This window comes from Chrysochloris asiatica, unplaced genomic scaffold, assembly GCF_000296735.1.
Source record: "Chrysochloris asiatica unplaced genomic scaffold, ChrAsi1.0 scaffold00004, whole genome shotgun sequence".
Lineage (NCBI taxonomy): Eukaryota > Metazoa > Chordata > Mammalia > Afrosoricida > Chrysochloridae > Chrysochloris > Chrysochloris asiatica.
Genome location: NW_006408522.1, coordinates 18,740,592 through 18,757,093, shown reverse-complemented (window position 1 = coordinate 18,757,093; position 16,502 = coordinate 18,740,592). Strand labels below are relative to the sequence as shown.

Genomic DNA, 16,502 nt, shown 5'->3' with positions numbered 1-16,502 from the left:
CTGTATCAATCTTGTTTGATTGTTCCTGTGTACTTTCCTGACTTCTTCTTTATTTTCCTCCACCCCTTTTCAGAGCATTTGAGTTTGTTTCCATATCATTCTTCTCAATTCCTTCTTATGCAAATCCAAAGCCTGCTCTTCCTCTTCTGGAAACCCCTTGTCTTTTCTCAGTTACTCTTTTCTTTTTTGAGATCTTTGGTTGTGTTTTCTTTGTTCTTTTCAGTAGTTAGGTGGGTTTTTAATGCTTAAATAGTTGTTTGTTGCTGTGTTGTTAAGCTTACTGAGTGTTTCCTGGTGGATGTGATTAGGAGATTGGCTTCCCTTTTCACATGTGATGCCTAGCAGCTGTTATAGGTTCTTGTCTGAATGGTGGAATATTATGGGGTATGCTTGCAGCCTAGCTATAAGGCCATGATTGCTGTCTCTTCTTGAGTAACATAGGAAGACAAAGCTCCCACTTCCAGGAAAAAAGTGTGATCAATGGGACCAAAACCAGAAGCAATATATAAAAAGCAGAGATAAAAACCACCACTCATAAACAAAAATAAAACCTTAGCCGATGGGCCAGTTGCCTTTGCTGTGCAGGTAGTGTGCATGCACCATAGAAACCTCCCACAGTGAGTGGGTGTGTCCACTCACTCAGGCCCCTCCTCTATTCACCACGTTAGATGTGCGCAGATAGATATAGAGAAGTTAATGGGGGAAAGATTGTGTACTATTTTTGTCTCTGAAGCTCAGTTAGGTATCTGCTTATACACAACATAATTCTCCAAATAGTTGCATCCTTTCACACTGAGGTTTTACAGAGTGTTCATACCGTTTGTCTGTCTGGCCAGACCTGCTTTTTTCTTGCTGGGTAAGCAGCATTAAAGGGTCCTGCACAAGTTAACTTTAGGGGTGGGTCCCAGAGTCAGAGATCATAAGTAGCCGCCAAATAATCAGCCCCTGGGACCAATGAGGCTCTTCCTCTCTGCCATGGGAAAACTGTGGGCTCAACACTGGACTCTTCTGGGGGTGTGCTACCACCTACCTGAAGGCATCAGAGCTGGGCAGAGAAGGTGCTACAGGGAAAAGGAGGCAAAAATATGTAGAATCTCCCCACACCTCCTGTTGTAAATGTCACCGTGCTGGTTTTAGCGCTGGTTCACTCTGTCAGTCTGCTGTGGCCCCGCACTCTGAACTCAGCCTGGGCAGGGTGGCCACAGAGGGAGTCCCGTGTCCTGATTGATTCCTAAATCACAATATTTTCCTTTACACAGTGATTTTTCCACTGGTGGGTGTGAGGAAACTGACACCCTGCCCCTTATGCTTGATCCAGAGCTCTGGAGCTGTTCCATGAAAGCAGCGTCTCTGGTTTTTCAGCTCCTCCCCCACAGAGCCTGGCCTACCTGATTCTGCTTCTGCTGCCTCCAAAACCGGAAGTCCCTCATTTTTGTTTTGATGTGAAGGTGTATTAATTTTCTTTGAGGTACCTTATAATTTATTAATTTCTTCCTCACTTTAAAACTGCCTGTTTTATCTTGAAATCTACTTGACTTCCTCATCATCTACATCTTGGTCACTTGTTTTAGTCAGTCTGTCTTGTTTCTTTATGTAAAAAGAAATTGTCATCTCCTAGACAACAAAGCATTGCTGTTTTTGTATTTAATTGATGATTGTATGTTGGTGTGCTCTTAGGTACTCACCAATTGTCTCCTGATGGTATAATTAGAGAATGGAAGCTTGCTCAGTTCCACCCTCAGTTTAGATAGAATGAGTTTGATGGATGTGGGGCAGAATCACAGAGGGTACCCTTGTCTATATGGGCACAGTTGCTGTCCCCCGTAAGGTGAGACAAGCAAACACACATACACATGCATGAGAAAAAAGGACAAAAGAACATGAAAACAACAGCAAAAAAGAAAATAACAAAGAAGAAAAATGGGACACAGCTAGAAATAGAATACAATAACCAAAAAGAAAAAAGAGGGAACTAAAAATATATTAAAAACAAAACAAAAAACAAAGCGAGAAAATAAAAAGAAAGAAAAAACAGTAACACAATTAGGAAAAGGGTTGAATAAAAGAGAAAAAGACCAGAGAGCAGCAAAGAAAATTCAAGAGCAAAAAATAAAAAAGAAAACTCTAGTGGGTTCCTGCCAGTCAAGGAGCTCATGTGGTTGGTGGTAAAGGGTAAGATGGGGTAGCATCCAGGTCTAGATGGAGTTCCTATATGACTCATTTTTCATTCTGGGCACTCAGTCCAGAAGCAGTTCATGTCGACCCCAAAGCAGCTGGGGGCAGCAGGGCAGCTGGTCATGAAGGTTCTCACTATTCCAGGGATTGCCAGGAGTGGCTCTGCAGGTGTGGAGTAGGACTCACCTCAATCCAGGAACTAGGTTTGATACCAGTAGTACCCAATTTATAATGATGGCTCATACCTGGGAGACATCTCTGTGCAACTGTGACTGCCTGGCGAGCAGGAGCTTCTTGAAAGGCTGAAGGTTATTACACTCCTTTCTTATACTTTGAATGTAGACATAATGATTGAAGCTGTAGCAGTTCAGACAACACAAGGAAATGGGTGAATTATGTATATCTTAAGGCATCTTGTTATTAAGGAAAGAAGCCACAACTTGTTGAATCACTGTAGCTGGGTTTTAATTGCTATTAAAAAGTTCCTATCTGAAGTAGTTCGAGTTTTATTTAATCATTATTCAATTGTAAATATTTTTTATTATCTACTAAGATTTTACACTATAGAACATTTCTAACATTTACAAAATAGACTAGCATAATAAATCCCCACAAACTCAATAATAAGCAACGCATAATCTATCTTATTACATCTGTATGGTGGTGGTGGTGTGTCATGGAGTTAGTTCCAGCTTATAGCTACCACTTATAGGGTTTCCAAGCCTTTAAATCTTTATAGGAGCAGAAAGTGTCATCTTTCTCCCATGGAATGACTGTTGTTTTGATCTGCTGACCTTGAGGTTAGCAGCCAGATTCATAACCACTATGGTACCAGAGCTCCTTATTTCACCTATATAACACCTCCTATTACTGCATTGTTTTTCATCTTCTGGTCATGTATGGGGGCTACTGAATAGTTCAAAATCAGGAAAGGTATGTACCTGGGTTATATTTTTTCACCATACTTATCCAATCTGTATGATGAGCAAATATGATATAACCTTGCTTGTTGGAAGTGAAGAAGATTTAAAATATTTACTGATGAAGATCAAAGATCTCAGTTTTCTTTATGGATTGCACCTCAGTATAAAGAAAACAAAAATCTTGACATGAACCAATAAATAACATCATATCAATGGACAAAAGATTGAAGTTGCCAGTGATTTCATTTTGCTTGGATCCCAATCAATACTCATGGAAGTAGCAGTCAATAATCCAACAATGTATTGTATTTGGCACAAGACCTCTTTAAAGTTTTCAAGTGCAGAGATAAAGGTTGAGAATTAAGGTGCACTTGCACATAAAGCTATTTTCAATAGCTTTATATGCACGTGAAATTTGGACAATAAAACAGGAAGATAATATCAAAATTAATGCATTTGAGTTATGGTATTGGAGAAGAATTTCAAGTCCCATGGACTGCCAAAAATAGAAACAAGCCTGTGCTGGAAGAAGTATAGCCAGAGTGCTCCTTAGAAGCCAGGATGGCAAGACTGTCTTTTATACTTCGGACATGTTATCTGGGAGGACCAGTTCCTGGAGAAGGACATCATGCTTGGTGAAGTGTAGGGTCAGCCAAAAAGAGAAAGACCCCAATGAGATGGATTGGCATAGTGCCATCAACAATGGGCTCAAGTATAGCAACAATTGTGCAGGACTGGGCAGTGTGGCGTTCTGTTCTTTATGAGATAGAGCTAACTAGACAAACCTAGTTGGAGCTAACTAGACAAACCTAAGAACAATAACAACATACTGTGGTAAATCAGTAATTATGATTTCAAATTTAAATATTATGTAAAATGTTCATGAATAAAACAATTATCTGTTATTAGGATGATTTGTTTATGGTAGCTATTTCCTTAGAAGTGAAATTATTGGGTCAACAGGTCATAATGCTTGTCTTTTGTTGGTTGAAGAAGATTCTGGCATGGACTTATACTGTTTAAAACCTAGCCAACTGGATGTCCACAACTGATAAAATAAAATTATGTTTTCTGTAAAATGCATGTCAGAGTGCGTCTACAAACCTAATTTAAAAAATACGGCCTAAGTAAACTGTATATCTAATAATAATGCATGTAACCCCTTCCAGGCGATATTGTATTCTACAGCTGTCTGTGAGATTAGAATGTGTGCAGACAGATAAAGAGTGAATACTGTTTTTTGTAGTTCTTATTAGTTACAGATGGGAAGGATTTACCCATCTCTGAATTCATTATATCATTAAAGTTTCCATGAGTTTGTAAGGTCTGTGTGAAATCCTTCAAAGGTTTAAGAAATCACTGCTCTTTGATAGCATCAAAAGCATGAACTAAGACTAATGTTTATTCATTTCTTATCTTAATATTTTCAACAAAGAAGTCGTGGTTTTTTTTCCTCATAAGATGCAAAAAATTAAGATCTCTGATTCTGGAGGTGAGGTTGATTCCATTTATTCCAGTTGTTGTTGTTGTTGTTGTTGTTGTTATTGTTTAACTTTAAAATGTCTCTAAGTTTCTTCAGAACTCCACAAACATAATGTTTGATTTTTACTTAAAGACATATCTCAAACAATGTATTATAATAAATACAAAAACACGAAGATGCTCTATGTCAAATATTGCATTCGTGACCACTACTAAGCTAATGGAGTCCTGGAATGGCATTGTAGGATAAGCACTGGATTCCCAACTGCAAGTCCGCTGCTTAAACCCACCAGCCACTCTTTGGAAACCCTATACACATAACAACAATCTAACTGAGGAAATTTGCATTTGTAGGGTTCCTAAAACAACACTTCTTTATTATTTCTGGGAATACATTTGAATTTCTTTTAGACATGGTTTTCATTAAGAAGTTTGTAACTATTATTGTTTGATTTTTAGCTTTCTTATAATAAATGTGAGAAATATACTTCTTATTAGATGCCTTCTGACTCACAGCAACTCTGCACAACAGGTCGATATCCTAGGCATTAGTGAACTAAATGTATTTTTATTGGCGATTTTGAATCAATCATATAGTTTACTATGCCTGTAACAACAAACTGAAGAAGAATGTGTCACACTCATTGTCAAAAACAGCATTGCTTCAAGAAGAGACTATGAAGAATCTAAATATCATCAGTCAAAACAAGGACAGGGGTTGATTGTGGAAAAGATCAATCAGTTGCTCAGGATGAAGCTAAGGAAAATTAAAACAAGTCTAAAATTTCCAAAATATGATCATGAATATATCCCACCTGAATTTACAGACCATCTAAAGCACAGAGTTAATACATTGGAAACTAATGACCAAAGACCAAAATTGTGGGATGACCACAAGATCAAACATGAAGAAAGCAAACGATCATTAAAAAAGACAGTAAAGGAACAACAAAAAACAAATGGATGTCAGAAGAGACTTTGAAAAATGATCTTGAACATAAAGAAGCTAAAGGGACTGTGAATTGAAGAGATGGTGAAATAAAAAAATGAAACAGAAAATTCCAAAGGGCAGATCAAGAAAACAAAATAAAATATAACGAAATGTGCTAAGACCTGTAGTCAGAAAGCCAAAAGGGAAGAACACAGCCAACATTTGTCAAGCTTAAAGAACTGATGGAAAAAATTCAAACCTTGGATTACAATATTGAATGATTCTATGGACAAAATATTGAATGATGCAGGAAGCAACCAAAGTAAATGGAAGGAATAAATACACAGTTACTGAAAGAATTGGTCAATGTTCAGCCATTTCAAAAGGCACCATATGATGAAGAACTAATGGTATTGAAGGAAGAAGTTTAAGTTATAATGAAGACATGTGAAAACCAAGACTCCAGGAATTAACGGAAGACAAATCAAAATATTTCAATAAACTGACCCAGTGCAGGAGTCTCACCCATCTCTGCTAAGAAATTTGGAAGACCGATAACTGGCCAACTGATTAGAAGAGATCGATATTTGTGCCCATTCCAAAGAAAGGTGACCCAAAGCATTGAGGAAATCATTGAGTAATATCTTTAATGTTATATGCAAGTAAAATTTGACTGAAAATAATAAAACAATAAAAGAAAAGAAAACAGTTGCTAATGCATCAGACATTTACAGGGAGCTGCCAAAATTCAATTGGAACCAGAAGAGGATGTGGAACTAGGGATATCATTGCTGATGTCAGATGGATCTTAGCTGAAATCAGAGAATACCAGAAATATGTTTAGTTGTGTCTTATTGATTATAATAAGGCATTCGACATTGTGGATCATAATGAACTGTGGGTAACATTACGAAGAATGAGTATTCCAGAATACTTACTTATGTTCATGAGGAACCTGTATGTAGACCAAGAGTTAGCCATTCAAACAAAACAAGGGGATATTGAATGGTTTTAAATCAGGAAAGGAGCACACCAGACTTGTATCCTTTCACAATACTTATTCAATTTGTTGTTGCCAAGTTCTGTTGTGCTGATTCTGACTCATAGTGACCCAGTATAAGGTTTCTAAGAATGGTTGGTGACTTTGAGCCTCCAATCTTGTGGTTCAGTGCTTAACCTACAACACCATGACAAGACTCTGTTTAGTAGGTGTTCTTGTTGTTAAGTGCTGTAGAGTCGGTTCTGACCCATAGCGATCCTGTACAGGGTTTCTGAGCAGCGGCTGGTGAGTATGAACTGCTGACTTTATGGTTCAAATGACTTTGCAGCCCAGCACATTGATCATAGCACCACAATAATCTGAGAAGTTATGAAGAATGTGTCGTTATGATTAGAGGAAGACTTACTAACAACCTCCAATATGGAGATGACACAACCTTGCTTGCTGGTAAGTGTTGTTGTTGTTGGTAAATGCTGTCCAGTCAATTTTGACTCATAGCAACCCTGTATAGGGCTTCTGAGGGAGTAGCTGATGAGTTTGAACCACTGACCTTGTGGTTGAAACTGGCCTTGCAGTCCAGTGCTTATCCTACAGAGTCATATATGATGACTTAAAATACTAATGGCCGTTGAAATTTTTAATCTTTAGTATGGACTGCACATCAATGTGAAAAAAAGAAAAAAAATCCACACAACTGACCTAATGAATAACATCATAATAAATAGAGAAAATATTGAAGTTGTTAAGGACTCAGTTTGCTTGACTCCACAATCAACACTCATGGAAGTATCAGTCAAGAGATACTCTGCAAAAGGCTCTTTAAAGTGTTAAAGAGTAAAGATATTAGTTTGAGCACTAAACTGTGTCTGACCCAAGTCATGGTGTTTTAAATCATTTCATGTGCATGTGAACTCTGGACAATGAATAAGGAAGACAGTAGAGGAATTGATTTGAATTATGGCGTAGATGAAGAATACTGAAAGTACCATAGACTGCCAAAAGAATAAATAAATCTGTCTTGGAAGAACTATAGCCAAAATGCTCCTTAGAAGCCAGGATGGCAAGACTTCCTCTCTTGTACTTTGGAGATGTTGTCAAGAGGTATCAGACTCTGGAGAAGCACATCATGCTTGTTGGTGCTGTTGTTAGGTGCCATTGAGTCAGTACCAACTCAGTAACCTTATGCATAGCAGAACGAAACACTGTCTGATCCTGGGCCAACCTCACTATTGTTGCCACACGTGAGCCCACTGATGCTGCCACTTGGCCAATCCATCTCGCTGGGGGTCTTCCTCTCTTTCTCTGACCCTCCACCCTACCAAACATGATATCCTTCTCCAGCGACTCATCCCTCCTGACAATATGTCTGAAGTATGAGAGACAAAGTTTGGCCATCCTGGTCACCAAGGAGTACTCTGGCTGCATGTCTTCCAACACAGATCTGTTGGTTCTTTTGGCAGCCCGTAACACTTTCAGTATTCTCCTCCAACACCATAACTCAAAAGCATCAGCGGCATTTTTTTTAGAAAGGACATTTAATAGAAAAATAGAAAGCTCTTGGAGCAATGATAACATCATAAGAATACAGCATCACATTTCAATGACCTAATGCCTTGTTAAATAAAATAAATAAACTTCTATTTGGAAAAGCCAGATAGTTTGAGTTGGTTGTTTTTTGTTACTTGTTATTATTTGAAAACAATGAAAATCACTGCTGAAGTTTAGCCTCTTCCTTTTGTAGGCATAGTAACTGGACCCTATACTTCAGTTTTCGTCATGGTGTCTAATATCAATGGAAATTGTTTATTTAATGTCTGTATTGTACACTATGATGTAAATTCCATGATGTGCAAGACTTGGTCTTTCTTGCTGGTTGCACTGTAGACACATATTGGGGACACTCAGTAGGTTTTGAATGAGTCAGTGATCCCACAGAGGGGGTAGGTGATTAGATAAAGAAAATGGTAAAAATAGCGATTAAAATATACTCTCCTGATAACCAGTTTGATACGACAAAATGGCGACTTGGCTGCCTGCCTCAAGGAAAGTCAGTTACACAGATACAGGCATATGGTAAAGCAAGGAAGGCTTAATGTATGTTGGATATAAAGGAGGCAGAGGGACTGCATGTCCACCAAACACTGCCTCCCTGAGAATTAAGGGCAAAGAAGGTTATTGGGACTTGGGGCATGAGACAGAGGTCCCCAGAATTTCAGGAACTTCTTTGTTGTTCTGCTTATTCTCAAATTGTGTTGATATAAAAGCCCTCAAGGTGAGGGTTAGCTACTGATTAACCTAAAGGAAAGTAGAGACCAACTTTAACACTAATGACCTTTGTTCATAAAAGATGGAGTCACTTTAACAGTTGTGGATTCAAGCTCTGTAATCTTTCATTATGTTATTTGATGCTTTGAAGGGTGATTCAAGTCTTGATAGCAAAGATAATTTTATATACATTTTAACAATGCATTGTAGTTCAATTCAATATACTTAAAAGGTCTTCAGACTCTCGTAGTATCAGCTCATCACACTTGTCAATTAAGCAATACCACTTAATTCACTTTTCCTGAAGTGTCAGGAATGGAAACTATCCCTCAAAAACCTCCTTACATGGATCGCTTTCATAGTGTAAAGAAAAATCTGCATGACTGTATTAAACCAATTTCTAAATTTATTTTCTCTCAGAATGTCTTCCTGTCAGTTTCATTTTCTAACTACTTCTGTTAACAATCCCCAGGGAGTAATGATGTAGTCGAACAACCCTAGGTTTTGATGCAATTCTAGTTTTCTTTTAAGTCCTTTGATTTCTTAGGATGACAGTCCTGTTGAGCATTGGTGTCTGATAACAAAAATCCTACTCTATACAAGTGTTCACTTATTGGGTTACTTCTTCCAGATATGAGACTCACACTGCTCAGTTTAATACAAGAACATTTTAGACCACTTCTTCATGCTGGTATTTACAGTTATGAAAAATGAGCCTTTCCTCTTTTTATCAGTAATATGATGATGATAATCATCATCAACAACAGCAACTTCTAATGATAAAGTTAGAACTATTCTGCACTGTGGGTTAAAGTGCCAGACTGCAAAGTCATTTGAACTGCATAGTTGGTATAAGAAACCTGGCATAGGACAGTAGTCAAAAGCAAACAGGACTTGAAATGCTTGTTGATGAAGGTCAGAGAGTAACGCCTTTAGTATGGCTTACAACTTAATATAAAGAAAACAAAAGTCCTCCCAAATGGACCAATAAGCAACATCATAATAAACAGAGAAAAGATTGAAGTTCTCAAGGATTTTATTTTACTTGCATGCACAATCAGTGCTCATGGAGGCAGTAATCAAGAAATTGGCGAGGAGCCCTCGTAGTGTAGTGTAGTGCTCTGCTTACTACAGGTCAGCAGTTCAAATCCACCAGCTGAGACTTTCTGTTCCTGGTAAGATTTGTAGCCTCAGAAGCCCTACACAGGGTTGCTATGAGTTGGAACTGACTTGATGGCACACAACTACCAGCACGCAGCACCAATGCATTAAAGCAAATCTTCTGCAAAAGACCTTTTAAAAGTCTTAAAGAGCAATGATGGAATTTTGAGGACTGTGGTGCACCTGACCTGACCTAAACCATGTTATTTGCAATCTGATCATATGCATGTGAAAGTTGGACAAAGAATACGGAAGAGTGGGGATTTGATGCATTTGAATTATTAATAGAAAAGAATATTAAAAGTACCATGGACTTCTAGATGAACAAATCTGTGTTGGAGGACGTACAACCAGAATGCTCCTTCGAATTGAGGATGGCAAGTACTTTGGACAGATTATCCAGAGGGTCCATCCAGTCTCTAGAAAAGTTCACCATGCTTGGCAAAGTCGGTGGTCAGTGTAAAAGATGGAATGATACAGTGACAGCAGCAGCAATGGGCTCAAGCATGCCAATGATTGTGAGGATGGCACAGGCCTGGGGCAGCGTTTTGTTCTGTTTTGCTTGGGGTAGCTATGAGTGGGAGCCAACTTGATGGCACCTAAGAAACTAACAAAACAAAACAATACACACTGTGCATGCTAACTCTCATCTTTCTCTAGTTCCTTCAAGATCATGCTCTCTCAACCTTACTTTCTGCCTTTAGTATTTCAAAGTCTCACTATTTTCTAATTGTTTACTTCCAATTTATAACAATACTTAAATTTATTCCATTAGGATTATTTCCTGAATCTTGTTGCAATTCTTGTTCACTCTTCTTCATTTGACAGCCATATGTCTTTGAAAGAGCAGACTTAGCTTACTGTCTTTATTTATTTTTTTTTTACCTCAGCTTGTTCTCCTAGCACCAATGCCATTGCTTCTTGTAAATCGATGGGCTTCATTCAGCTCTCATCCCCCTTGTCTTCTCTGAGTCTTGGTGTCCCCCAAACATAATCTCACCTAAGTGTACTATTTTACAGGTAGGAGACAGATTCACAGAGGTTATAACCAAATATTTACCTCACAAGATTGCCAGTGGTAGTCAAAGATAGGCCATCATAAGAGAGAAAGAAGACGGATAAGGTCAGAAAGTGGATGGGAAAAAGGAATAACTTGCCAAGTAGTAATTGTGGAAAATGAGAACCTGATGCAGTTTGGGTAGCAGAAATGTAATGGGGAAATAGGAAGAGTAACTAGGGAGGGAAAAGATCAGTTGCAATGCCAGATGGGATACCAAAAAATAGTAGAAATCAGCAAGTCGGATTTATTCATGCATTCACTTTACAAACTCATATTAAGCATTTTATGCATGCCTGGCATAGGGGATGCAAGTGCTTCACTGAGTGCATAATGTATTGTCTATTGTCAATATCAGCAGAATCAGGACAAGCAGAGTCAGACTGGTAAGGGGTCTTCAGGAGTTTAGGGGACTGTAGCATAAAATGGTAGCGAGTGTAGCAATTAAGGCATGTGAAACTCATTTTATAGTCATGATGGAAATAATGAGGCAAGAAAAAAAAGACGAGGACAAAATCAGAAACAGTAGAGGCAGCAAAAGGCTGGTACATTACACTGTGAAGTTGCTATGCTGGGGATGGGTGGGTCCAAATAAAAGTACCTTTGGAAGATGACAATTTACCTAAATAATCTGAGCTTTGTGTTAGAAATAAAGACACAGAAATGCCCATACAATCATCTGTGTGCTTGAAAAATAGTCTCTAATTTGGGGAAAGTGTTCATAAAAATACAAGTAAGCTATTTTGCTATCCATCTTGGATCTTGAAAGCTCATCAGACTGTATGACACCAAGTCAGCTCAAGTTTCAAGATAGCCTAGACTCCAACAGATGTAACACATTAACATTTCTGAGGGTAAATCAAAGGCTCAGGGATATTGGTCTACATTACCAGATTATTTGATGGAGCCTATCGAAATAAGTCAGAAGCACATCCATCAAATGTCACTTGAAATATTTCAGAGCTTAATTTCTCAACAGAAAATCATTTCCATTTTAATTATGTTTTGATTTTGAAATCTAGCCAAAGCAAGACAAATACAATGAGAGTCCTCCTCATAAATTTATGATGGTGATGATATCTCCATGGACAACTGGATGACCACAGCAAAATAACTCGATAATTTTGTCCTTCTTTAATCCCATAATTCTCAACTATTACAATAGATTCTAATCAGTCTCCAAGCTGTCCATAATGCTCAGACTAGATAAACTATCAACCAGTGACTTTCTCCAGTAGGCTAAGAGCAGGCATAAGGAAGCAAGCAGTAGGTATTATCTGGTGTTGGGATCTGGAAATTGAGGACTGTGTTGGTAAAGAAGTCATATATATGCATTGTCTGGTGGTGGTGGTGGTGGTTCTAACTCACAGCAACCCTATATAGGGTTTCTGAGTCTGTAAATATTTATGGGAGCAGAAAGCCTCATTTTCCTCCTGTAGAACCACTGGTAGTTTCTAACTCTGACCATGAGATTAGCAGCCTGACTAATTGACTGGAATGGAAAACTAGTGGCTAAAGATCTGAACACTGTCGTGGTGTGCATTGGTTAGTAAAGATAAGGCATGGTAATGTTTCTGTCTCCTGAGATAGGATACACTTGTTATCTAGATCTTCTTGTTGCTGCTTTGGTTAACTCCCATTGAGTTAGCGCAGACTCACAGTAATAGGGTCTACAAGGTGCAGCTGGTGGGTTTGAGCAGCCAAACCACCAACCCTGTGATTTGCAGTATAGTGCTTATCCTCCAGTGCCATACCAGGAGTCCCTACACTGTATACCAGTTTAGGTTTGGAACCACAACAAAAAGGAATGATGATGGAAAGTACACATGGCAGTATTCAGGGATGAAAAAGAATCAAGAAAATTTGAAGCTCAGTGAGTCTTTAATTAGTTGACTGATTAACTTTCTTGAGCAAATGCAAGCCTTAGAATCATGATTTCTTACCTTATTGATTGAAAAATAGTTCTTGTTTCCAGTATGTTTAACAGTGATACATCATCAAATAGCTCTTTCAAGAATTTGAAGAATCCAGTAAACACTGAAAGGACAGTTTACTGGATTCACTCTAAACTATTTTATTTGTCTTCAGGCCATCAGGGATGTGTCCATATTACCTTCACAAAGCAACATTATATTTTAGAGACTTCTAAATGTATTCAGAAGGTAGGTTACTCTGCACTTAATAAAAGGAAGCTTAAGATTTTTCAATCTCAGACCCTTATTCTTAAATTAAATATTCTTTTCATTTGCTTCAAGCCCCACCATTAAGAAAAGACTACATTTTTATAGTTATGGGTATAAGTTTTGGAATCAGCTTGTGGGTGTCTACTATTAATTTGCTATATATTTGAAAGTTACTTAGGATTTATCATGCTGCATTTTGTTCACCTGAAGAGTGAATATATAATAATTCTCAAGAGTGGGGAGCATGGTAGTTCTTACTTCTAAGCGTTGAAAGGATTGATGATGCAATTAATAAAAGTAGCAAATAGTGAATACTAAATGTTTGATATTTTTTAAATGTCTAAGAGAAGGAGAGTTTTGGTGGTCTTGATACTGATGCGTGCCTGGAAAGGAAATCATTAGCAGAGACGATTTGTATTTGTCGGGCAATAAAAGCATGACCCATGAAATTCTGCTTCAGGGATGTGATGTTAAATACAGAGAGCGTGTGTATTGTTATCCTTGACAAGCTGACTGAAAGTACAGACAATATCTGACTTAAGTCATTAAGTTGATATTGATATAGGCACATTTTTTTTTTTTTTTTAGTTTTCATTGTTATTGCCTGTTATTATCTTTAGGAAGGCGCTCTGGTAGCGTAGTGGTTATGAATCGGACTGCGAACCACAAGGTCAGCAGTTCGAAACTACTATCTGTTCCGCGGGAGAAAGATGAGGCTTTCTGCTCCCGAAAAGATTTACAGCCTCGGAAACCCTGTTCAGGGTCTCTATGGGTTGGAACCGACTTGATGGCACTTGACAACAACAACAATTATCTTTAGGAGTTGGAAACATTACATGTAAACTTAGTTTCATGCTAATACATACACACGTAAAAATGTACTTCAGTGATGAAGAAGAGCTGGGGGTGTTGGCATTCTGTCAATTGCAAGAATAATTCCACTTGTGAAAGATTCTGGAACATCTATATTATCATTGAGAATAGGGATGGTGTTTGGGGTCAGAAAATCTGTGACAGTTATCTGTACGGCCCTTTTCTTTTTTTCTCTCAGTAAGTCTCATTGCTTCATGAATCTCCCTATTAACTTTAACCAATAATCAGCCACTGAGTTTATGTACTCAAGCAACTAAAGTTCCTGATTCAGTTTAGACAAAAATTTCAGTAAATTCATTTGAGTGTATAATTTTTTTGACAACTTCTTTCCTACATGTTCCACCCTGTCCAGCTCATCCTTGAATTTTTTGGCAACTTCAACATCAGATTATCCTATTTCTCCAATATACACAAGAAGCCCTGTAGTGTAGGGGATTGTGAGCTAGGCTACTAATGCAGCATCAGCAGTTTGAATGTACCAGTTGCTCCATAGGAGAATGATGAGACTTTTTGCTCCCGTAAAGATTTACAGGCTCAGAAACTTTGTACAGACCTCTTGTGAGTCGGAAACCACATGATGGCACACAACCATCATCACAGTTATTGTTGTTGTTGAACGCCGTCGAGTCTATTCCGACCCATAGTGACCCTGTACAGAGTTTCTAAGGAGCGACTGGTGAGCTTGAACCACCAGCCTTGTGGTTCATACCAACTTTGCAGTGCAGCGCATTAACTCACAGCGCCATACCACCAGTTATACAGATCCACATTATATAAGTCAAACCTGTGTTTGAATGATGAAACCTGCATTTATTGGCATTAAAGTACTCACAGGGGGTTTCTATTTGCGTTCCTTTAATTTTCAAAAAACTGCTTGCTTTCATTTGATTCAAGTGGTAAACTCACTGGGGTACTCATGGATTTAGTCTTCTGTCCAAATTGTCAATAGTTTCTCCTCATAGATTGAGGCCTCTTTTTTGTTGGAATTACTGATTTTATGTGAATCACTCGTTTGTTAAAATCACTGATTGTATGCTAACCTTTAGCTGCCTTCAAAATCCTGTTTTTACCCTTAGTGATTGTTGTAAAGGTCAAAGAGGAGTCTTTCCTCACATGCTATCTCACCAAATTTCTCTTCAGTATCATAGACCTTAGTGATCATCATCTTTAAATCCATATCAAGAGCCTTCTTCACAAAGTTTGGATTAAAACTTTCAGTGGTATGACTTGTTTTGTTAGACATATTGTTCAGGGTATAAGAAATATGGGTGCTTAGAACAACACAGGGTCATATTAACACTTGATGTTTCTTATGGTATGAAACATTGAATCAAATCACTCTATATCCCTGGTCTAAAATATCTTAACAATGAAGTCAAAGCATAATAACTCTCAGGCCGTTCTATTGTTGTAAGTCATTAGAGTTGAACATTGTTCAATTTTCTTTACATTACAACTTCAGACACCAACTTTATTTTCAGCAATGCTTGAAAATAACATAAGCAAAATTATGCATTGCAACATTATATAAATATATATTACTAATAGTATGGTGAAGGAGCTCTGGTAGTGTAGTGGTTACGAACCGGGCTGCGAACCTTAAGGTCAGCAGTTCGAAACTACCAGCCGCTCCGTGGGAGAAAGATGAGGCTTTCTACTCCCGTAAAGATTTACACCCTCAGAAACCCTGTACAGGGTCGCTATGGGTCGGACCCGACTCGATGGCACTTAACAACAACAACAACAATAGTATGATGGGAGCAAGGTCACTCTACAGGATAAGCAATGGAGTTTGAAGCACAAGGCTGGTGTTGAAGCCCACCAGCAGAAAGATGAGGTTTTCTGCTCTGCAAAGATTTACAGCTTCGGAAATCCTATGCAGGTTCGCAATTGGAACCAACTTATGATAAACAACAATAAAAAGAAGCAAAAAAAAAAAAAAAGGATGTTGTAAATTTGGTTCATAATAATTCGAATATATTGTAAATCAGAAACTATCTGTACAGATATTATAACAAAACATTGGAGAATATGAAAATATTTATTGTTCCACTAGAGCAAGCTATTTTAGAGGTTGAAGGAACCCCAGGATACCACCTTAAAAGCTTTTGTGATAGAATTATATGATTAATTACTGCTTTGGGGCTTTCAATTCAACATGGTCTGTTTACATTGCACCCTGTGAATTTCCACAAAATTATGACACCAACATCTGTTTCAGCAATCAATATCTGCTTAGGTGACATTTGATGATTCTGTCAGTCTGGCAACTGTCATCTGTTTTTTAGAAATGGCTTCCCTTTCACCAATTGCAGAGTTCCTGGGTGGTGCAAACAGTTTACATGCTTGGCTGCTAACCCACCCAAACATTGGCAGTTCAAGTACACCCAGAGGTACCCTGTAAGAAAGACTTGTGATCTACTTCCGAAAATCAGATATTGAACACCTATGG

The 16,502-nt window shown here is 38.1% G+C and overlaps 1 pseudogene; it reads right to left on the bottom strand.

Annotated features, from left to right (window-relative positions):
• Window positions 1-13,517: 13,517 nt before the first annotated feature.
• LOC102812564 overlaps window positions 13,518-16,502 on the bottom strand; it is a 7,245-nt pseudogene continuing 4,260 nt past the window's right edge.